This window comes from Poecilia formosa, unplaced genomic scaffold (genome assembly GCF_000485575.1).
Source record: "Poecilia formosa unplaced genomic scaffold, Poecilia_formosa-5.1.2 Scaffold90, whole genome shotgun sequence".
Lineage (NCBI taxonomy): Eukaryota > Metazoa > Chordata > Actinopteri > Cyprinodontiformes > Poeciliidae > Poecilia > Poecilia formosa.
The window spans coordinates 1,047,496-1,068,675 of record NW_006800029.1 but is presented as its reverse complement, the minus strand read 5'-3'; the positions used below and the strand labels follow the sequence as shown (position 1 = coordinate 1,068,675).

General features: G+C 37.6%; 1 protein-coding gene across 1 annotated transcript in view; it reads left to right on the top strand.

The window, feature by feature from the left end:
* Window positions 1-21,180, top strand: part of b4galt5 (UDP-Gal:betaGlcNAc beta 1,4- galactosyltransferase, polypeptide 5) — a 43,865-nt gene that overhangs the window by 11,430 nt on the left and 11,255 nt on the right. The gene's annotated exons all lie outside the window — the stretch shown is intronic.

Below are 21,180 nucleotides of genomic sequence, written 5' to 3'. Positions count from 1 at the left end.
ATTTTCTCTGCAGTTGCCATGGTTCCCTCAGGACCTGTTCCCAATGAGGACTGACTCCTTTTTTTTTATGCCACCACAGAAACATGCCATCCTCGTTCTCATGATGATTTGGTTGGCAGCAGATCTGCCAAGGATACAGTCATTTTGGACAGGGGCATTTCTTTTTGTCACACAACAGTCCCCCGTAAACGTCATAACAGAATGTATAAATAGCTTTAAGCAGTGCTAGATTTGCTCTGTGTTCTACCAGTGACGGCTCCAGACAGCCCTTGCCTCCATTATTTAAATAAACACATCAAAATGGTTACTTCTGCTTCCGTCTAGGCCCTTTCTGGTTTTGTGCGCCGCTCTGCTGTGATGCTGCAGCCAAGCTTTCCCAAATGCATGAACACAGTACACAGTCATGTGACCCTGAGCATTCTATTCACAAAGGAATTTGGTTAAACATCAATAGAGCAAGAGTCCACTGCCCTGTTCTTCGACTCCCGAATATCCAAATAGCTGTATTAGGAGCATTATTTTTTGACGCAGCCTTGTCTTATTTTGACGACTACTTGATCTGGGATTTTTGAGAAAGATGTCACATCAGTGACATCTTTTTCTACTGTACACCTAATACGACCCCAGATTTACAATGTAAAAGTCATTTGTCAGCACAACTGGGAATCTTGATAACGTCCCGTTTTTGAAATTCAAAATAAGAGTCTGAAAGATAGAAAATGTGCTCAGCTTAAAGCTCAAACCTTTTACATTGCAGGTTCATATGAAAATCTTAGTTTTATTTGACCAAAACACATTTAACAAACCAAATCACATTCTGAGCAAACCTCTGAGTTTACTTATGGAATATCTATGAAAGGTAGACATGATCTGTCGTTTTAAAATAAATGTTAAAATACAGTTTTTCAGAGGAAACGGTCAAAAGTATCGCACATTTATTGTTAGAATAGCAGGATTTCTTCCTGACCAGAGCTGTGTATCCTGTTCTTTCTCCTTAGAAGTGAACACAAAAATCTTTGTGAAATCCCTGTAAAGTTTTTTTTTTTTAGTCACACCTTTTCCTGTAGTTTTTAGCATCTCTTTTTAAATCGCGCAGGGCGTTGATGTGACAGAATCCTTGTTTACTTTTTGTTGCTTTCCCATTCTTAGTCGATGATGACAATGCCGTTACAAACATTTCCCCTAACTTTGTTCTTACTTTACCAAAATCAGAAATTGAATTGAACAACATACCGTTTTTTTTTTTTTTTTTTTTTTTTTTTTTTTACAGACAATACAAATCTCCATTGCATTTGGATAAAAGAAAACCTGTCAGATTTTTCAGTGCATTGCTGTCTGGAGTTGATTAAAGGAAAAGTGGCCAATCTCAAAGTCTGTCAGATTGCTGGGTCAGTAGTTGGCATGATGACGTCTAAATGCACTCCATTGTTTCTTGACTCAACCAAGTGATAAATCTTAGGCATGCAGACATCCTGAAAAGGTGATTCACTTCCTGTAAATTTTTTGTGTCGTTGAACTGTCTCAGACTTAAAATAAAGTTCCGTCTTTGGCTTGCTTTCAGTTTCATCACATCAAAGACAAGTTTGGCATTGTCATTTTTACCCATTTCTCTGAATATTTCCTGCCATTGCAATAAATCAGAAGCATGTATTCCGAAAATATCAACAGCACTTTCCTTCACTGATTGATGTGCATTTCACTAAGGTGTCCAGCTTTGCATATGTTCCAAACGACGTCCTAAGGTTTTACATTGTGTGTTGTACATATAGCTCCAGCTTCCATCATACTGACTGCATGTTCCTGTAATAAATATCATTGAACCGATACAGCAAACACTGCTGATTCAGAGGCTATCCTCACGCACATAGCAATCGTGCTTTTATGTTTTAAACTGCTGTCTGTAAGATGACCCCTATCCAGCCGCTGTAGTCTTGATATTTGACCGTAGACAGATGGCTGAGCCGAGTGTGGAAGAGCTGAGGGGGTGGAGGTGTATCACTGCTTAGACAGAGAGGGGTGAGTCATTTTAGAGGTGGATGTGGGGTCTCGTGTGGAGGCTCTAATCATTTATGTAACCTAATCATCCTGAGGAGATTCCCGCTCTTTGTTAACCCATACTAAGCCTTCCTTTGTTATTGAGATGGTTACCGTGGTTACTTTTTAGTCATGCGTTTGAGGGGTGTCTACAACTGCGGCTTGTGATAAACTGGTGAACGTCACTGATGTTGCTGGTGAGGCAGAATCCAAACACAGTGAGACGATGGAGAACTGCTGACGGTCAGGAATCTTTATTGTGAGGTTTTACACCTAGCCCTCAATAAATGTTCACTGAACAATCTGTCTAATCCTTACTTGGCTTCCTGTGCTCTGAACAAGCACGGGAAGCCCGATGTTTGCAAATCTGCTGAAAGTATAGGTTTCTTTTGAAGCACTATTTGAACACCTTTAAAAATGGCAGTTTGCTTCGTTTGAAGAAAACACAAACACTTTGTCCATTATCTGCGTTGAAGTGGCACTCCTCCTTATAATTGAAATCAATGCCTTTTGAATGATAGCCAGGGTTACTCTCTGAGCATGGGGGCAAATTAAATAAAAACTGGTCCACAAATAATGTGAAGCTTGAGCAATCTGACAGACAAGTTTAGGCAAGCCTTGGTTTTCGGTAACTTCATGTATATGACTAAGTTGCAAGAACAAGCTTTGAATTTATGCATCCCAGTAGATTTAGAAAATGAGAATTTGCACTGCATTGTTCTGCTTTTTTTCTAACCTAGAGTTATCAAAATGAAATAAAGACTAGTTTTTTACTAACGTATTCTCTAAACAATCTTTTTCACTTACTGAATCTTTAACTGTCCATGGGCAGGTTACTGGTTCACGTTTTTAAAAATATCTGTTTTAAAACGGCTACTAATTTAGAGTCGTATCGCTCTTTTATGTGTAAAGTTATTTTATTGAGACACCTGAGAGAGTGCTGAAGTGTGTTTTCTCTGGCTGTATGGAGCATTAAGTAATGCACTCCTTTCCCATCCCCCATCTGATTCTGCATGTTGTTGGTCAACCAGCTGAAAGAAACTACTATCCAACAGAGACATTTGGCTTTTTGGTCCCACACTGAGATCACCACCCAAACGCTCATGATTTTTATTCTCCAGGTAATTCTCATTGAGAAAGATTTTCTAATTTCCAAGAGAAACCTGTTTAAATAAACCAAAGAGATAACAGTACAACTAAAACATTATAAAACAAGATTCCTGAAAATATCAAACAAAAGAAATCTGAGCAGCATGTCTGTTAAGGAGCACATTGCAGCTTCACCTGCTGAAGCTGAAAAATGCTATCTGACAGGGAATGAATTGGCCAACATTAGTTATTATACTTGTGTTACTTTTTAGGAGCAAAATGTCAAAAATGTGCAATATTCTGCATAAAACACACTTGCATACTACGGCTAAAATTTGTGGGTTTATTCAATATTTCCACAAGTCAGTATTTAAAAAGCATTTTACAGATACAGATGTTACAGACCTCCAATAATCAATCTTATCAACAATAAATCAGTATTATTTTAGTAGCTGCAGGACTAATTGCACTTTTGTTTTAAATAAAAGTGATGTATATATTAAACCTGTGTTTAAATACTGTGATACCGTGGTACTTTACTCATCCCACTGTGAAAAATCTCATATTTCATTATGAATATTGTGAGACTTTCAACTATAACGGTTTTATGTGGACAAACTTGTTTTGCTTGAGTTTTCCTTCGATATCTTAGGATCTGGGAAAAGATTGGAAACTGACATGTCATGTAATGCTCTGTGAATTTCCTGTGGTGACAAATGCAAACAAATCTGCACAAAAACATCCTACGTAAGGTCTTGATTGGAGGGCTTCTCTGAATAAACCTCAGGATGGCAGAGCGTAGCCGTGGAAACAGTAGCTGTAACACCACTCAACAGTACAGATTGAATTGGTGCTAATGACCTGCACTATATAGAACTAAGGTGTGATGAGAAAAACAGCAACCTCTCCTCACCTTAAAAAATGTTTTTAAGGCAATGAGAGATTCGCTGAAACTGCAAACACAGATGCATTCCTTAGAAAGACAGTCATCCTGCATTGTTTGTTGCTCTATGACTTCATACTCCCTCGTTCTTCTGTTATCTTACCTGTTTGGATTTCACTGATTCCTGGAGTTGAATGAAAATATTTGGTACAAGACATGCTGTATGCAGTCTTAACTTGATGGTATCTCTCATGACATTTCAAATTCAAATGGAGACCTGGCTTGGTATCAGTTCCACTATATAATAGTATTTCAAAGAGATGAGGTGTTTGGCTCAACCACATTGCTTTTTGCAAGATGTATTAAGTTGACCAGAAGCACTTAGGCACAGATGCTGTAGGGTTATTTTGCAATGGGTTAAATTTAATAATCCATTGGGAAGGGCTCGCTCCACTGAGTGTAGCTTCTGTGGCAGTGCGGTATACTAGCTGCCTGCTCTGGCCCATTTGTTCAGTCAGCAGGAGTAACCTCCAGCTGTGAAAAGACCTCATCTTTCTGCCAGGGGGATAGGAATATAATGGAAGCAGGGGAAAATAGGCAGTATGGTACGTGTGGTTGGGAATGGGATTGGGAGGAACGGAGTATAAGAAGGGGGCAGGGTGGTTCATCATGTGGCAGTTGTGTGACTTGTGTGGCTTTTGAGTGTACCTGACGCATGTCCTGTTGGCACTCTGCAGGCTGAGCCGCTGCAATATTACAAGAATGTCCTGGAGGGCAGCCAAATGTAAAATCAGACAGAACTGGGCAGAAGGGTGCGGCATAAAGCAGGAAAAGATTTGTACAAACAGCCCCTAATTTCCAGGCTTTAATACCTTCCTTGTTACCTGGGTTTCTTAAAGCAGTGAAGCTTTGGAAACTTACTATACAATTTGAGATCATGTGGACAAACTGGTTTCACCAAAACTGTTTTAAGGCCATGTTTTGCAATAGAGATAATGAGTGAATGAGCTGAGCAACGTTAAAAGGGCTGGGCTGGTAGATAAAATTCTTGAAAAGAGATGTGGGAATTTGAGACAAGATGAGACATCTACAGAATAAGTTAATGAAGGGTTTGAATGAATCATAAGTAGAGTTATTGACATGCCGTAGCATACTGCTGCTGATTGTTGGAAGTTCCTTCTACCTGCATTTGAGGGAACCATGCAGGTGAAGCTGAAAAATTCCAGATTGCGGAGAGGCAGTGGAAAACTATCCAGCCTGTTTTGATTAGATTCTCTCAATTTTGTTTTTGATATGTGTGAAAATTAAACTATACTTGACTGACGTTACCTAGCAGAGTCCAGGATTCAGTCCTTCCAGTGCTGTAAAATGTGAATGTAAAGTCTTATCACTCTGTAAATAGTGTCCTGTTATGGAGGAGTGGTACCAAATAATCCCTTAAATAAATAGTTTGGTTCATTACAGAGTCGCTGTGATTTTGTCACAATGCTGTCCCTGTGTGACATTTGAAGTTGTGGTGGTTAAAGGACAAAAATCTGTTTCTTAAAGTTTACAAATAACAGCTTCAGAGCAATAACTTTGAACCAGAACAGTACAGTAGTTGGCCCACCAGATCAACAGTGGCCAACTTCCTGTTACACACAGGATATTAAATTGGACTGCTGCCTCAGCCTTTTTATAGAGCACTTTTCAGTAATGGATGCATATCATAGTTCCAGACATCAATTAAATGGAGCAAAAATATGACAGACTTAAATAAGGTAAATAGTAAGGAAACTAATTGCACATAAAAAAGACAAACACACAAGTAAAACATTTACTGGATTCAAAAATATAAAAGATGAACAGGTAATGTCCTCTTTCCTAATGTCAGTATATAATTGCTACAATAGGCGCTTTCCCACTGAGAAGTTGCACACTAACGGTTAATGTGTGGTTTGGTTCTACCCCAGGCAGAGAACTTCTACATTATATGCTCTATTCCTCCTTATTGTGGGAGGGTAGTGAACACGCAGCAGCTGCGGTCAACTCTCTGCTGATGTTTGCAACACTCAGCAATTAAGAACTCTGAGGTTCTGAGGAACTCGAATAAATCCAGTTGACCAAACCGGTTAGAGGCGCTCTAGTGGAAAATCGCCATGTATTGGATTTATTTTTTTTTTAAATCACTTTTATACAAGTAGCAGTTCCTTTTTACAAATGTGGATTGTTCAAATTAGGTGTCAGTATTCAATACAGAAGCTTAGGAGAGAAATGGCATGGAACATTTTTGAAATACTTGGTAGGTTATGTAAAGCTACAGTCCTCTGAAACCCACTTTGGCTCTTTAAATTTTTCTTTAAGAACTAACAACTTTTTTTTTTCTTTATCCCTCATTATTTTTTTAATCCTCACTGTAGTGAATTCGGAGCAGTATTTTGAAACTTAAGATAAGATTAGTTCACATGGTGAACAGTTTTTTTGCAGTTTATTTGCCAATATCATAGCTAGCAATAATAAGACCTCGGTGATACACACTAATTTTTTTTACATGTCACAATCAAGTTCCCAACATAGAATGTAGGTTAAAGTTGACCCACTTATAGTATGCACCTGATTCACCTCAGGAGTTTGTAACAAACCCTCAGCCATAGCATAAGGGGCAATTTGGTATTGCTAAACAATTGTGTCCAAGTGATATTAAACAAAGGAATGATCTGCAGTGCAACCAGAGCAGAGTCACCATCTTCACCTGATATGAAAAATATATGGAACATAATCTGATGCACATAAAATGTATAGACGACGATTATGACACAGAGGTTAAATCTGTGTCATAATCTCAAATGAGAACTGATAAGCCATGCATGTTTGGCTCGGTAATCCCGGCAGCATGATTTTTTTGAAGCACGCATGCCCCTCGATTTCTGTGAATTGATTGGTGTAATTTGAAATTACAACGTGATGCATATCAGGGAATTTCCTGGTTGTGAGTTTATTGTGGAACTATGATCTGAAAAGGGGTAGAGACTTAAAGGTCAAAAGGATAAAACAGAGCAAATGCAGTCTTGATGGAAAATATGATTTTCTAATTTGAAATTGTGTTTTATACCTCCGTCTCTTCTGGCTTCATTTTATACACATACATATAACATAGTGGACTTCACGCTGATTGGGAAAAACAAGTTTTTAAAATTCCGATTTGCTGATCACTAATCTGGGGCAATCGAACTAAAGAAAAAAAAAGAAAAAAAAATGGCTACTTTGACAGCATATTTACATGTGCATCTTTAATTAAGACATGGTTGGTTCTTCACAAGCTTCTACTTGTAAGGGCTTTTCTCTCATTTTTTTTGTTTTTCAAATATTATCCACATCTGAATTGCATGTTTTGGTGGAAGAAATTACTGTTCAACCATAGTTCAAACCTGCCATAAACACTGGCACAAATGACTTAACATTTACACAAACAACTCCCCGCATTTCTCTCTGCAGTCTTTTCCACTCTATGTTAATGGATAATAGTTTTTGTCAGGAGAAGAAAGCTTTTTTCCAATTCTCCCAGGCTTGCACATACACATGTTCCCACAGTCTTTCTGTCTCTTCATCTCTCACTTTCCTCCCCTCAGATCTGTTTCCCAGTATTTGCTTGCAGCAGAGTGAAAACAGGGGGCTCTGGCACAACTGTGCCATTTATGTAATTCTCTTCACCATGTCTGGACCTTGTGTTTCTCTGCCATGCAGTTGCTCAGTGGCCATCATGGGAGCATCACACATGCACAAACTGATATGGGCAAACACACATTTAGGACAGCAGAGTTGCAGATGGAGGGGAGAATAAGGCAATTTTTTAAGCTTGTGCACATGGAGGTCTGAAAGTTATAGGATCAAGAGTAACCAAGTCAAATAAAGTGTAATTTTTTTTAATGTACTTTCATTTTGTTTCTTCAATTTTACTTATGTTAATTCAAACATATAGCTGTTTTTCTCTTTTTACTGTTGTTTTATTTTTCAATGTGTAAATCATTGTTTTCTATTTACATCCCTACGCTTTTTTTACATCTCTGAATGCATACCTGTCTCATTATGTAATAGTGGGAAACTGTCTTTCAATGTGTGCCGTTGGAGGAATGCACAACAAAGCAGAAGAGACAGCTAGCTAGCACATGCAACGTTGCTGAAATGGGTTAAAAGCAGTAACCCTTTTCACACAGCTCTTAATTCAGTTTGCGAGAAAGCATTTTATACTGTGAGAACATAACATGCTTTTTGGCATGACTGCAGTGCAACAGAAAGTGTCATTTTCTGATTTTGTTTCCTTGCAATGGATTGTGATTGGAGCTCTGGTTTAACAGTGATAAGAGAACTCCTTACTATAAACTTTCCATGACACACACATCAAGTTGCAAAATACCAGATTATTGGAGGTTATCAGGCTAATCCCTTTGTCCTTTCTTTGGCGTGCAACATTATCAGTGGGAAAAAATAGACGTTTCAATTGAGTTACACCCAGATGTTAATATATAACGGATTATTCATTTGCTTAGGAGTTCTTTATATGGAAATTTACTCAGATAGTGTCACTGATTAACCCTGAGTCATTCAGTACAGCCTTAAAAAAATCCCAAGGCGAAGAAAGAATGTAACCTTTCCAAAGAGAGATGAGAGTTAACAGTGTTTCACAACATGATGCAAAACATCCATTGAGTCCTGGACATATTTTTTTCATGGAATGGTCAAAAATAATTGTTTAAGCTCCACTATGTTTTCCTCTGTAAATAACTGCCAGTTAGTAGTTTATTTAATCACTATTCTAGTAAGCTTATTTCCGGTATAGGTTTAAGGTTTTAAATAAAAAAGGTTTTATTGGCTATAGGGGTGTTCATTTGAGAGTTGTCAAACAGGAAAGTGGGCTGTGAGAGAGAGGAAGGACCTGCGGCAAAGGTCATCAGACTGGGACTTGAACCTGCAAAACCTGCAATGGCCACGTCGAGGACTAAGGCCTCGGTATTTGGGTGGTGCTCTAACCTCTGCACAGCTGCAGCGTCCTAGTTTCATGATTCTTGCAACCTAACCAATGAGATTACTTTTAATGGTTTTGTTGTATTTTACATTTTTGAAGTTTTTCACATGAACACCCACTGATCACATGGAATCAGTTTGCACTGACTGCAGTGATTTGTCTTTTCATAGGGATCTAACAGGGTTTTTTTTTTCTCAAATATTGCAACAATTTGGTTAGTATTTTCTAGGTTTCCAAAAAAGGAAGTTGCGTCTTTGTGTTGACTACACCAGTTTTTTGTCTGGAATGTATTTCATAGACAATTTTGGTCTGTTATTCTTTGTAAAGGGTCACCACTTATGATATATTTAGGGCTGTGTGTAAACGACTATTTTAGAAACTGAGTTTAAAGTGATGCCACACTTTTTACACATTTGGTGGCATTTCTTTCCGACTCAATCCCCATAGCAGCAATTAGCACTTAGCATCCATCGACAGCTCATTGGCGGAAGTAAGAGCGTTGTGCACCACAAATAATCATCTGTGGTGATTATTTGTGTGCCAAGTACTAAAACATAATTTATCGAGGCAGATGATTTGCGTCGAGGAATTTTAAAAATCAAGGTTTTCCAATCATTCTATAGATTGCTACAGTCTTAGATTAAAACAGTTTTTACTAATATTGTTCGAGACTAATCAGGTTTTAATCAGGTTTATTTTGCTGCAAGACGAATCCAAAGAGTAAAAGCTCCACATTTATTAATAGACATGCACCACTGATACTGATGTGCCTTCCCCTTTTCAGTGGCTCAAAAGAAAATACTCACTACATTTGTCCAGTGATCCAACTTCCTCTCCTTTTCTTGTCAGTGACGTATTTTTTACTTACTGGAGTTCTTGCAGCTCATCATCATTCTTCTTCTCTTCTTAACTAATTTAAGAGGGCTTCTATATCTCTCAGTCCAAAGCATCACTTAAGATTTAATAGTTTGATCATTGGATTTTAAACATGAAACTACATCTGCAGGTCCAGCCAGACTCCACACTTAACTCGTCTTTCTCTTGTTGATGTGTTTCAATGCTAGGCTAACATTAGGATGTTGAGTCTTTATTTTGACTCGTTAATTACTCTGCTCAAAACATAGTTCTGTTCCAGAAAATCACTCTGTTTTAACCATTGTAAAAAAGGAACATATATTGTTACAGCTGCTGAAAAGGTCACATGACTTGTACAACAACCCACTACAGCCTCTCTCTTCCTCTCTCTCTTCTCTCCCTCGCTCGGTAAACCTTACTGCAGAAAGAGAAAATGAGATGATACTTTCAGTTAAATTTCTGGATATAATTGACAGCATATGGGGTGTCAATTATTTACAGTTTTGCAAGCCAAGCACAAGTAAAGACAGTGGTTATTAAAAATTAGCTGTGCAAAGCGTGATTTGCTTTGCACAGTAATATAAGAAAGAGAAATGCTCTTTTTTTTTTTACTTTTTAAAATGCAGTTATGTTTTTTTACAGATGAGCAGAAGAAAGCTTCTTTCATAGACTTTCTGATTGCTGTTTTTTTGCTGATGGCATGTTGTGTTTTAACTTGAGGGTTTTCTTTCCCACACAATTGGACTTCCCTCTTACTTCAGCAGAATTAAGTCGACCTGCGGTGGCAGACATGGTGAAAGAATGTAACCGTTGGTTATGTAATCGCTGTCTGCAATCTCACCCTTGTAGAAAAGAAAAGAAATTAGAAAAAAGTAGCCGACTAAATGTATTTGGGCAACATGGCTTTGGGAGTGTTAAGTTCACAATTTATGGAGTCCTGCGAGTACTATAACTGTGTTTGTGCGTAGCTTTACTTTGTGAGGTTTGTGGGTGGAGGTAGCTAGAAGCAATGCGGTGTTAACCGGCAGCTCCCAGTGTGTAATATAAAACTAATTTAGGGAAATAGCTTCAGTTCTCCCGGATGCTTCAGCTGTTTTCCCCCCTCAGTTGACTCATTGGGGTTATTTTAGCATACTTGACTCACCCCACGCAAGCACAAATATGATGGACTTTTGACTCACTTGAGTCGATGTCGATGTGCAAGACTCAAAAAAAGGAAAAAAAAAAGAAGTTGTGGTAGATCAGATGCCCCATTAAGAACATCCTCATAGTCTGTGTCAAGGTTACTTGTGCAGGTAGCCAGATAAGTTCATTAAAGAGTGAGCATGGAGAAATCAAAGGAAGAACTCTTAAAGATGAGGTATAACATTGGCTGAGTGACACTGTGTTTCCAAAAAGGAAGTAGGAAGAGGGTGAGAGAGTACTGGTGTGCTAGTAGTTTGAAAGCACTTCAAAAGTGGGCAGTCTGCCAGTAATTCTGTCATTTCTTTGGAGATAAATGAGCACTCTGCTTGTCAAGAAGACATCTGCTCTCTCAGAACCTCTCTTTTGTCGGACTACCCTTGGTCCTGGCTCTTTATCTCTTGCCACTCAGTTTGCTTATCTTATCCATTTCAGAAATGGAGCTTTGCTGAGAACATTTTTTGGATTGCCATGCATATGAGGATTCTTATGAATGTAGACATGACTTTACTTGCAGTTGCTGCTGTAGCCATACACACATGCTTTTCTTTTCAGTCAATTCAGATACAGGATCTGAAATGGGTGCATGCCAGCCGGCCTGTGTGTGTAGAAAAGTGGTGGGTTTGGAGGAATCCTCATGATTCACGCATGACTGAATGTCATGTGACCACAACTTTCACGGTATCGCCAGTCATTGCTGCTACTGCTTGTGTTTTATTTGTGTAGGTTTCAAGGTTAAGCTAATTTGCTCATAAAATCTCTGTCATAAATCTCCTCTGGCCCTGTCAGTACATCAGTGCTAATCCAATGTTACACTAGCTACATTTTACAGTAATGATAAGGAATTGAACTATGTGATATTCTTTCTGTGTGATAACTTTGAGTAAAAAGGCCACTGTTTTATATTTTTAGAGTTTACTCAGAAATGTAAATAAGTAAAATATTAACTGATTTTCAGCAACAAATATTCCTATATCTACTGAAATTTTATAGCATATTGATTATAGTAGTTATGATGTTCTACATTATTTCTTGTTATGGCTGTCTTTACATAAACTTTAAAGAGACAGATATTTTCTGAAGAAGTTTATTCAAAATACTTTTGAATAATGGGTCCCTTATGAGGATATCCAATCACTGAGTTCCTAGAAAAATCAAGATCGTCAGAGCATTGAAAAGCTAGCAGCAAGTATGACTCATTGTTTGAGCTAGTTTTACTAGTTTTAATCAGCTCTAGACTTTCACAAGACTTAAGTTTGAATCCAACTTCTGTCGTACAAAAGTGAAGTTATGCTGGCAGATACTGCTGTTTGCATCAGTCCATCTAATCAGCTGATTCTGAAGCTGGATAAAAGCACAAGAACATACCATTTCTGTTACACATCGAACAACATATTTCAAAATCCAAAAATCTATTGGTGAACTTAGAACTGACAGATAGCATGTAGCATAGGGGGGATTGAAAACAGCTGACAACCTCTTCCAAAATAGCACGCAATTAGCAACACAGACGTTCTGCTAAGAAAATAGAAATAAGCCTATTAACTGTCTCTTGTGATAGTGTAGATATTTAATATTTGCTAATATGGGCAGTGAATATGAATATCGTTTTAGTTGTTTTCAGCTAAAACAGAGATTCATCAGGTTAGCTCTAAGCCTTCTACTGCTCTGAAGAAGTGTTAGGTTTTCTACAAACTGCAATATTAAATCTTTTTTTTTAACTCATCACATAAATTTTCCCTTCTTATAACCATGGAAGAATGTAATATCCTTCTTCATATAAGCTGTAAAGAAGTTTGAAACAGGAGACACTGTGTTGCTACGGTTTCTTCCAGACAGCCAGAAAAAGACAGTCTCTAAGACTCTTTTCCTTGTATTTCAATAACATAATTAAAACCATAAAGATATTTTTTCTTGCAACTTTTACCTTAACTTTAAAACCTTAATATTACTTGATACCAGTAGTGCTCCCTTGCCCAGTAACAATAGTAGTGCTTCTAGGAGACATCTGGGCGTTGTTGCCTGCAGCAGGTACTATATATATATAAATTAAAAAAAAGTAACTACCAAGAACGCTTAGACCCAATGTTTTTCTGCACAGCACCACACTACAACACAATTGCATGTTAGTGTTTTCAGTGTTGTGATGTATCGGTATGTGTGCCTCTCAAATGGCACCAAATGGTCCTTTGGGAAAGAATTACAGATGCCACACACGTCTGTTTACATAACCTGTAGCTACCCCCTGACCATATGAGCGCCACTGTTACCAATAATGTTGTACAAACAACATCTAATCAGGGAGTCAAACATTTAGAAATACCAGAGCTGCCATCAGACAAATCTACAAGCAGAAGTAAATGTGTTACGGCATAAAGGCTGTGCTTGGATTAGGAATGCTTTTCAGAAGTTTTTTTCACGCAGGCTCCACCCTGTAGGATGTCTTGGCTAAACATATCCTTGTACTTCTCAGAATCGCTTACAGAACCCAGAGAGTCTCTGGTGATGGTCAACAGTGGATCTCGTAAAATTAATCTGAAAGGCTTTGCAAAATGTGACTTTGCCTGTAAAAGGGAGGAGGGTAGCTTTAAATGGTTGAAGGTGGCAAACAGGATGTAGACTTACCTCTGTTTGTCTGCGGGACACACTGACGTAGACACTGCCAGTCACAGGAAACTGGACAACCAGAAGCACAAACAAAACATCCTGTCTTCATGGTTTTTATTTGACTTTTGAACTATAAGATTTTGACAAGATTGAGGAGATAAAAATCGCAGTAGCCCCGTACTACTTCTAAAAACCAGCTAAGGTTGTTATTTTGCTTTGGTCAGTAATGAAGACCACTTTTTAAAAATCAATTATTTATGCTGCATGTGTCAACCTCCACTACAGGGCAGCAGTTGGGTCTGTAAAAACTAAACAGCAATGTTTTTCAGAACGCTGCAGGGAGTTATGACACAGCCTTTTATAACGCGTCCTTTATTCCCATTCTTGGGGTGTTTTGATGGCATTTGTTGAAACAAAACTCAATCCATAGAGATACCGTCCCATAATTATCATTTTGAACATAACCCACCCAAGATCAGACAGTCCAAGGCATTGTTTTGGCATTCTGAGTTGACAGTCAGTTTTTGATGGTGAAAACTCATTGAGCTTTTATAAACCAACATTGTGGAACTAAAGAAGGCATGGGTTGGAAATTATTGGTTTGGATCTAGAAAACTATGCATCGAATTTGTGTTGAACATTTTGCTTTCTAAAGGATACAGACCATTTGAGGTTTGTTGCAAAATAACTTCGATCTATAAGAACCTTAACCCCGCATAATAAAATGTCCTTCCACAGAAGTCTGAATTTTCATCATAAAGTCCTTTCAAAACATACCGTGGCTAAAAGGTTGCATAGTTTTGGCTTGGCTGTGTAAAAAGGGGCTTGTGATTACTAATAAGATTGAACAAAGATGACACATATGAGGTGAAAGTCAATGCTCCAGATTTGAACTAATTTTAAACCGGGGGACCCATCGGATCTGGGATTTGAGCAAAATTAAATTTTTGTGGGAAATAAGGAGTCGAAGAACTAGTGTATATATTCAAATGTCAAATATGTAGCTTTATAAGTTCTAGTTCATTTTGTTTTTGAAATAAAAAAAACTGAATATATATTTGGGGCTTTTATTTTAAAGATTAAAGAAAGGTATGTCTCAAATCATCTGATGTATTGTAAGCAGACTCCATCCATTGTGAATTCAGTAACAAATTAAATAGACAAACAAGACTTTTTGAAATACTTCATAAATCCTGATGCAATTTTACATCCTTGGCATTTACCACTAAGCCACCAGTGGCAGTTCAAAGCAAGGTGACTAGCATAATTCCCTTTTGATGTAATGCAATCATAAAATGCCGAAAGAGTCGATGTAATTGGTGTGATTTCACTACCTTCTGATTGTGAATGCAGTAAAGTTCTGGCGACGCTGGGTTTGATGGACACTTACAAAAAAAAGTTTGATTGCACTTTAACCATGCATGTTTTAATGGTAATTTCATTTTAAAACAATAATTCCAATGATGGGAAATTTAGTAACCTCTAGGAACAATTTCATCTCTATATACTTAAAGACTCCGAGCGTTGGTTTTGCATTTATTGAGAATCTGATTATTCAGCATCTAGAATAGTTCATTGAAGAGAATTGTGTAATATATGAGTTGCAACAACATTTAATATTCCTCTTGGAATAATAAAGCATTTTTTAATAGAACTGAGTCAGAGGGCTGCAGGATGCAATTATTGATCCAATAAGGACACAAGCTTTCTGTGCCTCACTTGGCTTATCAAGAGTGGCAATGATATGCATAAGATCCCACAGCTAAAACATGTTTCTTGTTATTAAGAAAAAAGAAAGAACTTTCGCTGTCATATGCCTATCCCAACATCACAGGTGGATCAGTATACTCGGCTTGCAGCAGTAGGACCTAATTGTGAGGGATTTGCTCTTAATGCTTTGAGTAATAGCCTGTTTACTTTCCAATGAGGTATTGAAATTGACCTGCTTAGTCATCGATAGGTTATGAAATGGTTTACATTGCTGATAGTGTAGATGACAGCTGAATTAATTACACCGCCATAATGTACTCTCAGGATTCACTCAAATATGAAGAGCGTGCGCCTGTACTGCATGGAGTCCTCCTTCTCTGATTATCTCCATGAATGTGTGGATCTGTGGGTGTCACTGATAGGCCGCGGCATTAAACTGACCCTCTCTCAGAGTGACAGCTTTAAACCCTCAAAGCTATGAGAGTGAGCATGGCATGTGTGCCCACAGAATCCAATTCAGCCTGGAGTAAAGAAGAACTGCCTTTCAGCTCTTATCAGGGCGCCAGCAGAACGGGGCAGATCACCTCCCACTGCTGAGCTATCAATGTAGAGTTAATTGCCTTGCAGAGAAAAACAGGAAGATGCCGTGTATCTTGTCTTTTTCATTGTTTGCCGACATTTTTTTTTTCCTATGTCTTTTTTAACTCTATGTAGTACAGCATTTGGACTTGGTCTTTGCTTCGAGTTGTCCACGTGAGCCTGCAAACCCGCTCTTCAGATTATTCACTTAAGTGATAAGAACAACCAAGTTTGACATAAAGTGACACAAAGCAGCACTGAGAGAAGAAGAGCGATATGGGGGGATGGACAGATAAGTGGTACGAGGACGTCATGTAGAGAGAGAGACGACAAAGCGAGGCGCGTGCACACCACGTTCTGTAAGCTGTTGGAAGACAAGGTTGTTCAAGGTCTACTGCCATGCTTGATGGGTTACAGAGGGTGTGGGAGCCTGACGGGATAAAACACACTAGCGGTTGGCTAGTCCTTTCAATCTATAGGTCTTCATATTGTTTTTGCTGACTGCAATGCATTAAAGTGCTGCGCGTGTGTGTGTGTGTGTTATATGTCGAGTGCTAATGGCCTTGTGTTGTAGCCTATTATGTTAGTTTCCTCCAAGGTCCAGGTCTCCCATGTCTCATTGCATCTGTCACAGTTTCTTGCCTATAGTACGTCAGCAAGAACCATTTCTTCAGAGTCTGGAGGGAACATGTTTAATGTGCGAGAAATTCCAAGCCCACTGCCTTGAATTGCGTAGATCACCAGTTCTCAAGTTTTATTTATAGAATTTTTTTTTTTTTTTTTTTTTTTTTTTGTGCCATCTAAGGATATACTTAGCTTTTCAAGCACTGAAATTTAAAAATGGTAAGAAAACAGAACTTCCGCTTTTAAATTTTGTTTTTTAGTGTCAGGACTGATGTACTTTAATAAAATTTTTACTCAGAAGTTAAAGGACTAACTTCTGAGTAAAGACGTTACTCCAGTTCCTCTTGATTTGTAAGGGAAAATGGAACTAGTTTAAATCCAATATGGGTGTGTCTTTAGGGGGAAAAAAGTAACACTTGCTACAGAATTATGGCATTTATTTGCACATTTGATAGGTTGTATGTCTATAAAACTTTCAAATTGTAAAGCTCTCCAAGAACTATACCAGCAATTAGTTTCCGATGAGTCGGATGAGTTAGTCAGTCTTTTTTTTTTCTTTTTTTTTTTTTTTTTTTCAATAACAGTAGGATGTGAATGGATATACTTATACATAACTATTAGGTTTTTAAAAAATCATGAAGTTTTAAAATTACCAATTTTATCTTAATGTGTAAGTTATGAAGACTTAAATATGATCAAGGTTTCTCTACTAGGTCTTCAAATACTTTTAGATCTATCTTACATTTGTTGAACTCCTACATTTGTTTATTCATTCCTTCTTCTTTTTCTGTCTTTTTTTATGTCAAACAGGACGTCTGTAGCTAAAGCCGTCACCAATAAGTTTGGAAACATAGATGTAAAAGTTTGAGATTCATGCCAGGAGTTTGATTCTGTAAATTAATATTTGTTATTTTTCATAATTCATGTAGATCTTAATTTTGAGTCATAATGGTCTCAAAAGTTCTTCAATAAAATGAACTTACTGAAAAGAAGAATGTCTGTCTTTGGGGACATATACGTTATACAGACAGATTAACTGGATAAAGGCTTTGTGTGTTTTTTTGATTTGCCTGGAGACGCTAGAGATCTATAATCAGAGGAACATTACGAATATATTTTGCTAAACAGAATGTGGCTAGCAATTGTTGGCTTTTGTCAATTTTATTATTCTTTACTTGTTCACAGTTTGTCCAGTCTTAGAAAATCTATGAAGAGTCTCAAAGCATTGATTCCTCACACACTACAGACTTTCTTACTTTGACCTAGCTTCACAAATAGAGCTCCATCTCTCCATTTAATGGAATATTGCTTCGCTTAGGCAAAGGAGGCTCTATTATCTCCTTTGCCTAAGTGAAAGGAGATAATCTAGAGCCAGTTTAGAGCTAGGCTGGCTCTAATCAAATTAGAGCTATCGTAGCTCTAATTTGATTATATAAAATCCAAATTAACAGTGCAGTTTGCTTATCACTTAGTGGAGGAACCTTAAAGTTTTACCTGAAATACCATAAGTTTGAGACTCATTCCCAGAACCATACTCTGATTGCAGTGATGAATAAGTAGCAAACACTGCAAAACATTTTAGTTTTGCAGTGTTTGAGGTCTTGAAAAAGTTTTGCTCTGACCTTATCTTTTGAGTATCTTCAATTTGAAACAAGTGATTAGTTGTTTTTGGTTGTGGCTTAATAGCGCTACCACACAGTTGGCTAGCTTTCTATTTACACTTCCTCAAAGTATAATGAGAATGCGGCCTAAGTAATAGTAGTGGTACTTGTACCACAGTGTGAGTACAAGATCAAGTGTAGATAACATGTCTAGAATCACTTCAGAAAGTCTACCCCACTATTCTGCCACCAGAAAAGACTATTACTGACCTTGTACCGCTTGGGTTGTATTAAGGGAGGAGAAGAGGCGGCAGAAAACTCACAACCACACAGGCACTTGGAATTCCACAGTGCTGTCCTTTAATAAACTCTTCACCAACCTTACAAAGCCCGGTTGAACGGCTGCTATATTACCAAACATGAAAATGAGCAGAGTCCAAACTACCCGTAACGTTACTAAAGTTAGAGAGCTAGCATGTCCATGTAGTGACTGTAGCACGTTTCTCCCACGCTCTCTACAGAGAAGCAGTGGCGCATACACGTGACGTCATTAGAGATACTAGAGTATCTTAAAGAGATAGTACACAATTACGGCTGTTACAACCTTCAGATGTTTTTAATAGTGTTAAAGAAAACAAAACAAACAAACAAAAACACACTGCTTCAGTTATACTTGACTCTGCAACTGTCAAAGCGTTTTGGCAATCAGTGATTCTTGAGAATAGGGACAAAATGGGTTTTAATTTTCCATCTGATGGAGTTGACAGTGCAGGACGGAGTTGACACAGAACTGAAGGTGATGACAAACTAGTGAGTAAAATGAAAAACTTGATACATGTGAAGTAATGCAATTTATGTAAAATACATTCAAATGAATTAATTTCACATTTAAGTGAGATTTGACAACAATTTAACTGAAAGAGTCAGAAAAACTCTGATGGAGTTGACATCTGACGGAGTTGACGAAATGCCAAACTACCTCCATTTATATGATGTTATCCTGAAGGAGGCCATATTGTAGCTCATCAGGTCCATGGAATCTTTACAGTAAACCAAAATTAAGCTTTTATTTCACAAAATTTCATCAAAGTTTTGTAAATTGTCAGTTATGGAGTTGACGCATCATGGTTGTGACAAGCAACTTAGGAATAAGACAGAAGAAAAAACTAAAGAATAACTTAAGCTAACCAGAGCTAACTAGCCCTCTTAGCAAAGGAAGAGAAAGGAAGAGATCATGGGGTCCTCAGAAGTTCTGGTGCCCCCAATAATGCCTGATTTATTTTATTTTATTTTTTACATTCTTTTCATGTTTGATGGTGTTGACAAAATCTAGGGACAAATTTCAATGGAGTTGGAAAATATATAAAAATGATTTTCAATTAAATTTATTGATAATTTTATAATTATTTATATGACTACTTATACTTAATTGTCATAGTATATAATTTTAGTATTTCTTTATTTGTTTTAAACTATTACAATGTATTGAGTTCTGCTCCTGGACAAGGGCTTTTACAGGCATCCACTGACTACAGTGTTTAAAATAAAAAAATATTCAGCAAACACCAGGAAAATATACATTGTTGTGCTCACATGACCCAGGTTAGTTTAGTCAGATATTTGAAAAAATTATATTTTGTGTATATTCAAATTTTGTGCTTTATCCATAGGACCTGTTTTGTCCCTATTCTCAAGAATCACTGCAATGTGTTCCATCTGAGTGTCCAGGATGTATGTAGGTCAGGTTTGCCCTGATAGGCTAATATATAAATCTCCATATGCTTGGAAGGCATGAGAACGAAACATGTCAGACTATGTCTGCGCCTGCCCCAGGCGAAGAAGTCTCTCAGCGTTTTTCCATCATATGCTGTCTCAGAAGGTTATCTGCGAGTTATTAAATGCAGTTCTTTTTTTTTCTCCCCTCACTGATTTCTAACGAGCAGTGAACCAGATCGTTTCTGTGTGGTTCCCTTATTTTTAGCACCATCTATCGCAGATTCTTTGCTACAGCTTGCACTGTAGCCTTTGCATGCTGCGGAGGTAAAACGGGAACATTGATTTTAGTGAGCGCTTAGCTACTAGTCTTGACTCTTGCAAGCCTGGCAGTTTGTATAAAATAAGATGAATGTGATGGAAACTGTAATACAATTACTAATGACAAATCACATCCCAAGGATTTCTGGCTTAGCAGTGCTTCACTTGTGAGCGCACACACTGCACTCGCACGGACAACTATTGTACTGAAGCGTGTAGATCATATTTGGATTGATTTAACATTCAATGCTAATTGTTTTTTTTGGGCTGGTGATTGTGCATCTGGAAGTAGATTCAAAAGGACCAGCATTCTTTAGTGTGGTGGCACTTTGGTTTTCTGCATTTTTGTAGCAGCGCACCACTCGACATCTGCTTCTCAACTGCATAAGTCAATGGAGGAACTTAATATATGTGGGGTTTTGTTTTTATTTATTTATTTTTGCTTTTGTTCTTCCTCAAACTGCTTAAGTGAACAAAAATTGCAGAATTTCACTATGCATTTATATTTTCATGCAAGGTTTTGCGAAGGTCTGAGTGGTTTGCCAGTGTGTTTTTATTTTCAATTAAAACGTTGACTCATTTAGACCATAAACCCTTCAATGTTCCACTTTGCTGCTTCTTTTTTTCCGGGAGGTTAACCTTTGCGGTGGTGTTATGTAGGTCAGCCCGCTCTCATCGAGTTGAAGCTGCTTCTTTGATAAAATATGGTCTATGACAAATGCTCTCTTAAAAGACAATTTCTAACCTGGAAACATGAGGTGATGTTTTAGAAGATTTGAAATAGCATTTTTTTTAAAAGGCATCATTAAAAAAAAACAAAACAAAAAAAAAAAACAACGAAAATGGCTCCTAAAAACTTATATTGCCTTCCATATTAATTCTGGCTCTTTCTCTTGCAATTTTTTTGTGCCCTTATCATTTTTGTCCCCTTTTATGTTTCCCTATTACCAGCAAAAATATACTCAACTATTGACAGTGCA